The sequence below is a fragment of the Chionomys nivalis genome, chromosome 11, assembly GCF_950005125.1.
Source record: "Chionomys nivalis chromosome 11, mChiNiv1.1, whole genome shotgun sequence".
NCBI classification, from domain to species: domain Eukaryota; kingdom Metazoa; phylum Chordata; class Mammalia; order Rodentia; family Cricetidae; genus Chionomys; species Chionomys nivalis.
The window spans coordinates 6,823,638-6,836,104 of NC_080096.1; positions in this window are offsets into that span (position 1 = coordinate 6,823,638).

Consider the following 12,467-nt stretch of genomic DNA (forward strand, 5'->3'; position numbering starts at 1 on the left):
ACAGGTTTTCTCTGTGTAGCCTTAGCTGTCCTGGAACTAGCTCCATAGAATAAACTCACAGAGATCTGCTTGCCTCTGCCTCCCAAGTGCTGGGATTAAAGGTGTGAGCCACCACCACCTGGTCTGTGTCTTTTTTTGTTTGGTTTGTTTGGTTGGTTTTGGTTTTGTTTGAGACAGGGTTTCTTTATGTAGCCCTAGCTGTCCTGAAATTTACTCTGTAGACCAGGCTGGCCTTGAACTCACAGAGATCCACCTGTCTCAGTCTCCTGAGTGTTGGGATTAAAAGGATATACCCAGTACTGCCCCAGTTTAACATCCTGTATCTTAAGGAGCTCTCTACAAAGACAGGTTATAATCTTGGAGGAAACTGCTATACAACAGTTTTACGTAGCCGGGCGGTGGTGGCGCACGCCTTTAATCCCAGCACTCGGGAGGCAGAGGCAGGCGGATCTCTGTGAGTTCGAGACCAGCCTGGTCTATAAGAGCTAGTTCCAGGACAGGCTCCAAAACCACAGAGAAACCCTGTTTCGAAAAAAAACCAAAAAAAAAAAAAAAACAGTTATACGTGCACATATTGTTTGTGTGTGTGCACATATTGTTTGTGTGTGTACATATGTGTGGATGTCAAAAGTCAAAGTCTCCTATCTCCCACTATTATTTTCTACCTTCTGCTAGTATGGTTTTTGTTTTGTTTTGAGTCAGTCAGTGTCTCTCACAGAATTTGGAGCTGAGGAACACTTGATGAGATTTCCTTGATTTTTTTTTTAATGACGTTTATTTTTATTTCACGTGCATTGGAGTTTTGCCTGCATGTATGTCTCTATGAGGCTATTGGATCCCCTAGAACTGGAGTTACAGACAGTTGTGAGCTACCATCTGGGTGCTGGGAATTGAACTCAGGTCCTCAGGAGGAGCAGCTTGTGCTCTTAACCTCTGAGCCACTACTCCAGCCTCTTGAGTGTTTCTACCCAGCAGCCTGCACAGCACCTCATGACGCTTTGCTGTCCAGGAGGGAGAAAGCTGCTGGCTCAATTCCAGCTTGATTTGGCTGTGTGATACATTCCAGTGTGTGGTTGGTGTCTTCAGTATCATGGGTGGGTGATCAGGAGCAATCCAATGCAATAGACCTCCATTGTTCCGGAGCCTCTGTGGCTCCCTGGCCAGCAGCTAACAGGGAGAGGCCCATACCTGACCCTGGGATTGTTGCTTAGAGACCTATGGCTTCTGAGGTAGTGTTTTCCACCCATAGAGAGCATTTCCATTCAAACTTGTTTAAAATTTTTTTAAATTAATTAAGTCTAGATTGGCTAGACTGGCAAGCCCCAGGGCTCTGCCTACTCAGCAAGTTGATTACAAGTTTTTACATGGGTACTGGAGATTCGGTGACCAAGCTCCCAACTCTCAGAGTAAACATTTTAAAAAATGCTCTTCTTGAGCTGGGCGATGGTGGCGCACGCCTTTAATCCCAGCACTCGGGAGGCAGAGGCAGGCGGATCTCTGTGAGTTCGAGACCAGCCTGGTCTACAAGAGCTAGTTCCAAGACAGACTCCAAAGCCACAGAGAAACCCTGTCTCGAAAAACCAAAAAAAAAAAAAAAATGCTCTTCTTATATTCGGAAATGCCCACATCACTCTTTACTCTTGATTCCACAGACTATATTATAGTCATGACTGAGGGACATGTAGTTATGAGATTATGAATCCTCCAAGGCCAGAAATGTCTTATTCATGACTAGATCTCCAAAGAATCCTGTGCCTGGAGCAAAATTTCAACAAACTTTTGCCAATACAGCTTATCAATGGGCCCTCCAAGATTCCTGGTGAACACAAGATGGATCATATTTTTTTAAGATATGTTTAAGGAGCAGGTGGGAAAGGAATGCAGAAGATTAAGATGTGCTAGTGTGAAATAATGGATACTTTTCTTATTCTTCCCAAATTTTTCACATGTAATTTTTAAAGATTTGTTTGTTTTGTTTTATGTATGTGTTTGCCTGCATGTATGTCTGATTACTACATGCATGCAGTGCCCTCAGAGTCCACAAGAGGGCACTGGAGCTCCTGAAACTGGAGGACAAATGTGTGTGAACTGCCTTGTGGGTGCTGGGAACCTAACTCTGGTCCTCTACAATAGCAACCAGTTCTCCTAACCACTGAGCCATCTCTCCAACCCCCTGTATTATTTTTATAGTTTAAAATTACAGTAAGTTCATCAATACAGTCAGTCTCTCAACTACCCCACAGGCTCAGAGTTGGGCAATCTGCATTTCTAGGCAGCACTGTGACTTTAGATTCGCTCTGCCTCCACCCTCTGCCTAGGAAGCAGGAGCATTTGTCAGTGCTGACAGCCCCCACGCCATCTCCCCTCCCAGGGGAAGTTAGCCTGAGCCCTCTGGTGCATTTGTGAGGCTGTCCTTACAGTATTTACCTCCCCCTGAAGTAGGGGAGACATGCGACACAACGTGGACCAATTGAAGTCTTTCCTTTAAACTTTCAGAATTAGTAATGAATGGAAGACATCATGGCTCAGTGGGTAAAGGGCGCTCATGTGCGAGCTCGACCACCTGAGTCCCGCTTCCTCCCCCTGCCCTAGAACTCACACAGAGGTGGAAGGAGAGAACAGATCCCGGAGAGTGGTCCTCTGACTTGTGCACTCACGCTGCATGGCACGCCAGCTCCCCCTCCCCTGTGTGCAAAGACACACACACACACACACACCAGCAAAAATAAAGCTGAGAAGATAATGGTGACAACCATCTTTCTCTGTGAGTTTAAAGCCAACTTGGTCTTCCTGGCAAGTTAAAGGGCAACCAGGGTTATAGAATAGAAGAAGAAGAAGAAGAAGAAGAAGAAGAAGAAGAAGAAGAAGAAGAAGAAGAAGAAGAAGAAGAAGAAGAAGAAGAAGAAGAAGAAGAAGAAAAGAGAGCAACTAGAATCTAGAGTTGGGCAGTTGCCAAGCAAAAGCAGGAAGAACATAAGCTCAGTGCCAGGATGGGCACCAGTTACACAGCTCAAAACAGATTCAGAAACAGAACAAAAACATAAGATAATAAAGATAACCAATTTATATAATCAACAATGATGTTTATATTGATTGTCAATGTGACAGGGTCTCAGATCACCCTGGAGACAAGTCTGTGGGCATGTCTGCAAGGTATCATCTGGACTAGGTGGATTAAATGTGGAAAGCACCATCCCATGGGCTGCAGACCCAGACTCATAAAAAGGAGAGCTGGGCACCAGCATCATTTGTTGCTTCCTGACTGTGACTGTGACCTGAGCAGCTGCCTCCCATGCCCACGGCCTCCCTATCACAACAGACGGTCAAACTGTTCAGTGAAATAAGCCCTTCTGTAAGCTGATTTTGTCGGGTTTTTTTTTTTTTTTTTTTTTTTTTTTTTTTTTTGGTTTTTCGAGACAGGGTTTCTCTGTAGCTACGGAGCCTGGCCTGGAACTAGCTCTTGTAGACTAGGCTGGCCTCAAACTCACAAAGATCCGCCTGTCTCTGCCTCCTGAGTGCTGGGATTAAAGGCATGCACCACCACCGCCCGGCTTTGTCGGGTATTTTTCATCATGTCAACAATGAATATATAGGCTGAAGGTGTACCTCCGTGGTGACATGCTTGCCTAGCATGAACAAGGCACTGAATTTGCTGGACCCAGCATTACAAAAGGAGGGGATGAACCAGTTTTCAAAAAATCTAAATTAACAACTATTAACTAACAAATAATACCAAGCCACGCATGGTAGCTCACATCTGTAACCTCAGGAAGCTGAAACAGGAGGATTGCTGTGAGTCTGAGGCAAGAATAGACCTCACAGTTGAATACTGAGCTGAAGGCTAGCCTAGGCTATGGAAGTGAGATTCTGTCTCAGAAATGCTAACAAAGGCCGGTTGTGGTGGCGCACGCCTGTAGGATTTGCTGAAGGAGGCAGAGGCAGGAGGATCACGAGTTCGAGGCCAGCCTGGGCTACACATTTATTGCCGGGCGGTGGTGGCGCACGCCTTTAATCCCAGCACTCAGGAGGCAGAGGCAGGCGGATCTCTGGGAGTTCGAGACCAGCCTGGTCTACAAGAGCTAGTTCCAGGACAGGCTCCAAAGCCACAGAGAAACCCTGTCTTAAAAACAACAAAAAAAAAGAAATAATAACAAAGGGCCACTAATGTGACACAGTGGGTAAAAGTACTTGCCTCACAAGCCTGATTGCCTGCGTTTGGTATCTTAAACCCGTGTAAACATAGAAAGAGAAAATCAACTACACACACACGTACACACGCAAACACATACACATGCACACACTCACAAGGTCTGGACAGGTGACTCACTGGGCAAAGCAATCACTATGCAAGAATTATCTGATCCCCTGAACTCATACAAGGCCAGGCATGTTGGTTTATGTTTAATTCTAGAGCTCTGGTAAGGAGGCAGAGACATGAGAATCCCTGGAAGGTCACAGCCAGCTGGTCTGGTGTACACATAGCTGAATAAAAGACCCTGAACAAACTGGAAGTTGAAAACTGACGCTCAACAATTCTCCTCTGACCTTAATATGTGCATCAAGGAATATGTACGCACACATGCACACACATGGGTTTGTGTTTTTTACGTGAGACAAGTACCTTTCGTTCTGGTCCCTATGCCTGTGATCTGCTTATATTTGGTGTGGCTCTTAACTTTTCAGAGGACAGATATTTGGAGGCCAAATGCACAAGGGACAAAGACTGGCAGTCATGTTCCATTCTCCTCAGTTGTGCCTTGGCAAAAATTCCACCAATTTTCCTTTGGAGATAATAAGGAATTATTAAAAGTAATGATGAAAGCATTTTGTAGATGAGTGCATATACATATTTCGTATTCTGAGTGCGGTAGGTGCAGCTGTGACCATCTGGCTAGCTGCCAGCCTGCTCCCAGAGCATTGTTGGTCTCCACAGCATCTGATAAGTACGTTCCCCACCACATCACAAAGCCCTGATACACCTGTTAGGGGTCAGAGTAAAGAAATCACACCTCATTCCTGAGCCTGGTATTTCAGTAGACCTGCATGTTTGTGAGAATGTACCGTATTGGACTGCAGGCGCAGCTTCAGACATATTAATTACTGTAAAAACAGAGCAACTGAGATCTCACCTTGGATCCATACACTCAGCCTGTGTATGTAGTCTATCTACTACCGTTTGACCGCTGGTTATTGTCCAGTTAAGGGCTGAAGAAAAAGATAATCCCTAAAGGCAAATCTCTCTGTGAGCGCTAACACAGCCATGACTCCCTCCTAGAACACAGCTAACCGAGTTGCTGCGGGACTGTCAGAGTATCCCTAGAGGCCGAAGGGACCGCAGCTGACAAGCAACTCCTTCCTGGCCACAGTGAGGGATAGACCGTTTAGGAGAGTGTGAGAAACAAGCCCAGAGCCTGTTGCTACGATCTGTAGCTTTGTTCTGCATGTCCCCCTCACAAGATGGTAGAAGTTGTCAGCCTCCTCGAGACTGCACCTTCCTGTGCCACAGTCTTCTTTTGCTAGAGTCCTCTGTGATTTATAGAACTGAGGTCTAACTTTGCCCTCTCACCTCACACACTAGGACAGCCAGATTTTATTCTGTCCAGCAGAGATTGTTCAACCTAAACGAACCTTGTAATTTGTTTCTCCAAAACCCAGCCTCCTTGTTTCCTCATTACAATTTCCACGGGAAGTTACTTCCCGTCGGCAGTACTGGATCAGGCAAAACTTTGTGTTAGAAGATTAAAGCCTAACAGCTCCATCACCATGAGCCAGCGTGCTTCAGAGACACCACCAAGGAGAATAAGGCAAGATGGCTAGAAGAAGAAAATACTGGCATGTTCATGTGCCTGAAGAAGAACTCACATCCAAGACATACAAAAGACTACAAACACCAGCAAAACGTTAACCAATTTAACGCCAGAGAAAAAATTTATCTAGATCTCCTCTATGAGAGGTACATGAATGGCCAATAGGTCCATGGAGACCCCAGTACTCCACATGTTAAGGTAATGCAGATGTGATCCACATACCACATCTACTAAACCTGGTTTAGTTAAAAAAGTGGAAAAAGGGGCTGGAGAGTTGGCTCAGTGGTTAAGAGCATTGCCTGCCTTTGCAACTTCATGAATTCAATTCCAGGCAACCACATAATGGCTCACAACCATCTGCAATGAGGTCTTGTGCTCTCTTTTGGCTACAGAAAGAAGAGATGGAGAGATAGCTCAGTGGTTAAGAGCACTGTCTGCCCTTCCAAATGTCAAAAGTTTGATTCCTGGCAACCACATAATGCCAAAATCATTTTTAAGAACCATATTTTTAGCTGTGTTGGTGCATACCTTTAATCCCAACACACAGAGGCAGGTGAATCTCAATGAGGTCCAGGCGAGCCTTGTTTGTAAGAGCTAGTTCCAGGACAATTTTTTTCCAACAAGAAATGGCTCTGGGGCAATTTGGTATCCCCTTGTGAAAAAATAACAAGTGCTGGTGACTATGAAACAGCACCAATAAAATTCACTCAGAATGCAACATTAAAAGTATGAAATGAGATGTGCAAATTCTAGGAAAAGGACATGGGCACACGTTGTTGTGACTGGGTCAGGCAAAACTGAAAAAGAACTCACATCCAAGACATACAAAGGATTACAAACACCAGCAAAACGTTAACCAATTTAAAGCCAGAGAAAAAATTTATCTAGACCTCCTCTATGAGGTTACACAAATGGTCAATAGGTCCATGGAGACCCCGGTACTCCACATGTTAGGGGAATACCACATCATGTAAACTGGTTTAAAGAAGTTGAGAAAGGGGCTGGATAGATGGATCAGTGTTTAAGAGCATTGCCTGCTCCTCCAACGTCCTGAATTCAATTCCAGACAACGACATAACGGCTCACAACAGTCTTTAATGAGGTCTTTTGCCCTCTTTTGGCTACAGAAAGAAGAGCTGGAGAGAATGCTCAGTGGTTAAGAGCATTCGCTACCCTTCCAAAGGTCAGAAGTTCGATTCCTGGCAACTACAAGTTCAGGATCTCTGAACTCTTTGGATTTTTGTTCATTTGGCAAGGCTCCCAACCACAGCCAGGGAAAGAAAGTTCAGAGTATCGAGTTAGTTAATCACTAGGAATTGTCCAGGCAACAATATGCTTGATTATTAGTCTTCTGGGGATCTCTAGTGTAGTCTAAGTATCTCATTCCTTAGGTTATATCTCCCCACCTAATATTCCCATGGGCCGGGCGGTGGTGGCACACGCCTTTAATCCCAGCACTCGGGAGGCAGAGGCAGGCGGATCTCTGTGAGTTCGAGACCAGCCTGGTCTACAAGAGCTAGTTCCAGGACAGGCTCCAAAACCACAGAGAAACCCTGTCTCAAAAAAAAAAAAAAAAAAGTAAAAAAAAAAAAATAATATTCCCATGGTATCCCCAAACCTAGAAGTGGGAGGTCAATTGTGAAGGACAGGGTATTCTCTGCCTCTTTATTTTCCTTCAAGAACATCACATTTAGAGATGAATTTCTATTCTTCATATTATTAGAATGCAGCACACTCCTGCTGATTGCAGGCTCTCTGCGGGGTTCCTCAGTTTCCAGTGAGAGTATTTACTCTGGCCAGAAACAGTTTACCTCCTTGCAGCATCTGAGCTGGAGGAATAATCACAGCCTTCTCTGCAGTGTTGTGTAGACTCCACTAGAGGTCAGCCAAAGTGATCTCTCATCCCTTCACCCTTCTCGGGTCTCCCTAATTCCCACTCTGACAACCTCTGTGGGAAATGAAATCTAGTTTTAAAACATTAAAGCCCAAATTGGATGTCTGTCTGTTGCTGACCTTTTCCCAGTCTGTGCGGTTGAGAACAGCTGGGCTCTGTCCTACTAGCTGAGTTCAGGAGTGTGATCAATCAAATGGAAGCAGTAGAAGTAGATGACTAATGCAAGTAGGTGAGGAGTGGGTCTGGCCTTTAACATTTCCTATTCTGGAAGTAAGCCAGCCCCTACTAGACTTTCTCTTCTCTAAGTTGCCCTGCTCATGGTGATTTCACAGCAACAAAAACATAAACAAGAGTAAACCTGGTTTAATTAATGAAGTGGAAAAAGCAGCTGGAGAAATGGCTCAGTGGTTAAGAGCATTGCCTGCTCTTACAACCTCCTGAATTCAATTCCAAGCAACCACATAATGGCTCACAGCTATCTGCAATGAGGTCTTGTGCCCTCTTTTGGCTACAGGAAGAAGAGCTGGAGAGATAGCTCAGTGGTTAAGAGCGTTGTCTGCCCTTCCAAAGGTCAGAAGTTCAAGTCTTGGTAACCACTAATGGCAAAATCATTTTTAAGAACAATATTTTTAGCTGTGGTGGTGCACACTTTTAATGCCAGCACTCAGAGGCAGGCGAATCTCAATGAGGGCCAGGCGAGCCTGGTTTATAAGAGCTAGTTCCAGGACAATTATTTTCCAACAAGAAATGGTTCTGGGGCAATTTGGTATCCCCTCGTGAAAAAACAAGTGCTGGTGACTATGAAACAGCACCAATAAAATTCACTCAGAATTCAACATTAAAAGTATGAAATGAGATGTGCAAATTCTAGGAAAAGGACATGGGGACACACGTTGTTGTGACTGGATCAGGCAAAACGTTGTGTTAGGAGATTAAAGCCTAACAGAATCATCACTATGAGTATTCGTGCTTCAGATAAACGACCAAGGAAAGTAAGGTAAGATGGGTAGAAGAAGAAAATAATGACACGTTCATGTGCCTAAAGAAAAACTCCCATCCAAGACATACAAAGGACTACAAACACCAGCAAAAGGTTAACCAATTTAAAGCCAGAGAAAAAAATTATCTAGATCCTTTATGAGGTACAAGAAGGGCCAATAGGTCCATGGAGACCCCTGTGCTCCACATGTTAGGGGAAGGCAGATGTGATCCACACAGCACATCGAGTAAACCTGGTTTAGTTAAAGAAGTGGGAAAAGGGGCTGGAGAGATGCCTCAGTGGTTAAGAGCATTGCCTGCCCTTGCAACTTCGTGAATTCAATTCCAGGCAACCACGTACTGGCTCACAACCATCTGGAATGAGGTCTTGTGCCCTCTTTTGGCTACAGAAAGAAGAGCTGGAGAGATAGCTCAGTGGTTAAGAGCATTGCCTGACCTTCCCAAAGGTCAGAAGTTCGATTCCTGGCAACCACATAATGACTCACAAACATCTGCAATGAGGTCTGGTGCCTTCTACTGGCAACAGAAGGAAAAGGCAGGAGAGATGGCTCAGTTGTTACTAGCATTGCCTGCTAAGATCTATGAGGCCGGGGCCGGGGCCATTTTTTTCCAACAGGAAATGATTCTGGGGCAATTTGTTATCCCCAAGTGAAAAAGACAAGTGCTGCTGACTATGCAACACCTCCAATAAAATTCACTCAGAATGCAACATTAAAAGTATGCAATGAGATGTGCAAATTCTAGGAAAAGGACATGGGCACACATTGTTGTGACTGGACCACGCAAAACTTTGTGTTAGAAGATTAAAGTCTGACAGCTCAATCACCATGAGCCAGCATGCTTTAGAGACACCCCCAAGGAGAGTAAGGCAAGACGGCTAGAAGAAGAAAATACTGGCACGTTCATGTGCCTGAAGAAGAACTCACATCCAAGTCATACAAAGGACTGCAAACACCAGCAAAAGGTTAACCAATTTAAAGCCAGAGAAAAAATTTACCTAGACGTCCTCTATGAGGTACACGAACAGCCAATAGGTCCATGGAGACCCCTGTACTCCACATGTTAGGGTAATACAGATGTGATCCACATACCACATCTAGTAAACCCGGTTTAGTTAAAAGAGTGGAAAAGGGGTTGGAGAGATGGCTCAGTGGTTAAGAGCATTTCCTGCCCTTGCAGCCTCGTGAATTCAATTCCAGGCAACCACATAATGGCTCACAACCATCTGCAATGAGGTCTTGTGCCCTCTTTTGGCTACAGAAAGAAGAGCTGGAGAGATAGCTCAGTAGTTAAGAGCGCTGTCTGCCCTTCCAAAGGTCAAAAGTTCGATTCCTGGCACCACATAATGCCAAAATCATTTTTAAGAACCATATTTTTAGCTGTGTTGGTGCATACCTTTAATCCCAGCACACAGAGGCAGGCGAATCTCAATGAGGTCCAGGCGAGCCTTGTTTGTAAGAGCTAGTTCCAGTACAATTTTTTTCCAACAAGAAATGGCTCTGGGGCAATTTGGTATCCCCTTGTGAAAAAATAACAAGTGCTGGTGACTATGAAACAGCACCAATAAAATTCACTCAGAATGCAACATTAAAAGTATGAAATGAGATACGCAAATTCTAGGTAAAGTACATGGACACACGTTGTTGTGACTGCCTCCCAGCTGGTTAACCAGAGGCTACTTTTTAAAAGTTGATAAATAATCACGGCTGAGGGTGCACCTCTATGCCCCACGTCTGCTAATGAAGAGCCTCACACAAACGCGTATGCAGAAGGGACAGGCACGGAGCAGATATGCGGGGATCTGAGCTTACTCACTCTGCTCCCACGTGCTACATGACAGGTAGTAATGACCATTAATTATTTAAGCAATGAACATTAGAGCCAACACAGGCCATTTTTTTTTTTTATGGAATCTACACTATTGGATCTTTTGTTTAAATCATTTTAATTAACAGAAGCTATAGAGCCCAGAGAAATATATCATGATACTAACAAAAGAATATTTTTTTTTCTGTTGCTTTTTCCCTTTAAAAAATGACAAATTAGCCAGGCGGTGGTGACGCACGCCTTTAATCCCAGCACTCGGGAGGCAGAGGCAGACGGATCTCTGTGAATTCGAGACCAGCCTGATCTACAAGAGCTAGTTCCAGGACAGGCTCCAAAACCACAGAGAAACCCTGTCTCGAAAAGCCAGAAAAAAAAAAAAAAAAGACAAATTAGGTTATGCTTGGAAACATCGTGGACAAAGTAGAATTTAAAAACAAAATTGCTGGGGGCTGGAGAGATGGCTCAGCGGTTAAGAGCATTGCCTTCTCTTCCAAAGGTCCTGAGTTCAATTCCCAGCAACCACATGGTGGCTCACAACCATCTGTACTGAGATCTGGTGCCCTCTTCTAGCCTTCAGGCATAAACACAGACAGAATATTGTGTACATAATAAATAAATAAAATATTTTTAAAAATTGCTTCAGCAGGCTTCCTTTTATGATAGCAAAGAAAGGGTATGAAATGTTGGTGAGATTTGTCTATGCATGTGCTGTATGTATGTATGTATGGAGTGTGCACACTTATGTGTAGGGTGCACACCCGTGTGTGCCCACGTACAGGCCAAAGGAGGACACTGGGTGTGCTGCTCAATCTCCACTCTGTTTCCTTGAGGCAGGGTCTCTCACTGAATCTAGAGCACCACGTTTTTCTCATGGCCTGGCAGTTAGCAAAGCTCAGGGATCCTCGGGCATCTGCTCTGCAGAGCACTGGGGCTACAGGCTCATGTAGGCACACCCTCTTTTTGTGTGGGTGCTGTGGATTTGTGTGGTGAGATTTTGTTTTTGTTTTAACAAATAAAGCTTGCCTGAAGATCAGAGTGCAGAGCTAAGTCACTAGAGGCCAGGTAGAGATGGTGGCACACACTTTTAATCCCAGGACTTGGGAGACAGGGCAGACAGATCTGTTAGTTTAAGGCCATCCTGGGCTACGTGAGACTGAGTCTGTCTAATAGAAATAGAGCTCACACAAAGGTGGCCCCAGCACTTGGGATCACATGCTTTTAATCCCAGTACTAGGGAGGTGGAGACAGCAGTGATATGGCAGGACAGAAAAAGAAATATAAGGCGGGAGGAGACAGGAGCTCAGTACAGTCTGAAGCTGTCACCTGAAGATGCAGTCTGAGGAGGCAGTGTGAGGATGCAGTGTGAGAAGGCAGTGAGTCTAAGGATGCAGTCTGAGGATGCGGTCTGAGGAGGCAGTGAGTCTGAGGAAGATGCAGTCTGAGGAGGCAGTCTGAGGATGGGATCGCCCCTTTGGCCTGAGCACTGATAGAGGAAAAAGGTCTGTCTAGTGGCTGGCAGCTCTGCTTCTCTGATCTCTCAGCTTCCACCCCTAATACCTGACTCTGGGATTTTATTATTAAGACCAATTGAATTTGCATTACGAATTTGAACTCTGGTCCTCATGCTTGCGCAGTAAGCACGCCTAGCTCCTCGAGAGCCTTGAGCTCGTGAGATAGCCCTGAACTCACGATCCTCCTACAGCAGCTGTGCTATTCCTGACTTTGTGAGATGCCCTTGAACTCCTGATTTTCCTGTTCTCACCTCCTGGAGCCAAGATCCCAGGTGCGCACCACCATGCTCTGCTGAGAATTTCAACTCAACAATCAAATCCTATAAGGCTCTACTTGCTGTCTGTACATCCGGTGGTACTTAGAATAGCAGCTTTCAAAAGTTTTCACACATTTTTAAAGTTAAGAACCAAAGAGGGGGCACGGTCTTG